Raw genomic sequence first — 717 nt, 5'->3', positions numbered from 1 at the left:
CACACACACACACACACACACACACACACACACACACACACACACACACAGTATCCTATATAGAGAGATCAGTGAAGAAGGGTCTATAGAAATGTAATGTATGCTCTTCAGCCCCACTCCAACTCCTCTTCCATGTCCTCCTTCTTCTTCTCCTCTTTTTCACTGAGTGCAGACAAGAGCTTGGGGATGAGTTCTCTGCTGGCACCAACGAGAAAATAATCAGGAAGAAAATATACTTTAGTTTCTGTGCTAAAAATTAGAGTTTTTTAAAGACACAAAACTACATTGAAAGAAATTGTGATTTTACCTCACAGATCATAACAGGCTTCATTCAACCTTGACAGAAACAAAATAAGACTCATTAAAAATATCTTGGTTGATTATTCAACTGCTCCAACAATCACCAGCTCTCATTTGGTTGAAGCGATCCCTTAATTTGTTGAGTTAAATGTACACAGAAACAGCCATTTTTGGCTCTCCTCAAAGCCACCAGACCCCATTGAAAGAAAGAGTAATTTTACTCAGCTCATCGTAACGCATAACATTTTATATGGGAAATCTAAAAGTTCTCACACACACACACACACACACACACACACACACACACACACACACACACACACACACACACACACACACACACACACACACACACACACACACACACACACACACACACACTACGTACACTACACTACACTTACACACACTAACACA

Source organism: Notothenia coriiceps, unplaced genomic scaffold (assembly GCF_000735185.1).
Source record: "Notothenia coriiceps isolate Sejong01 unplaced genomic scaffold, NC01 NC01_scaffold00022871, whole genome shotgun sequence".
Classification (NCBI taxonomy): Eukaryota; Metazoa; Chordata; class Actinopteri; order Perciformes; family Nototheniidae; genus Notothenia; species Notothenia coriiceps.
The sequence above is the reverse complement of the archived record's forward strand: the minus strand, read 5'-3'. Positions refer to the sequence as shown.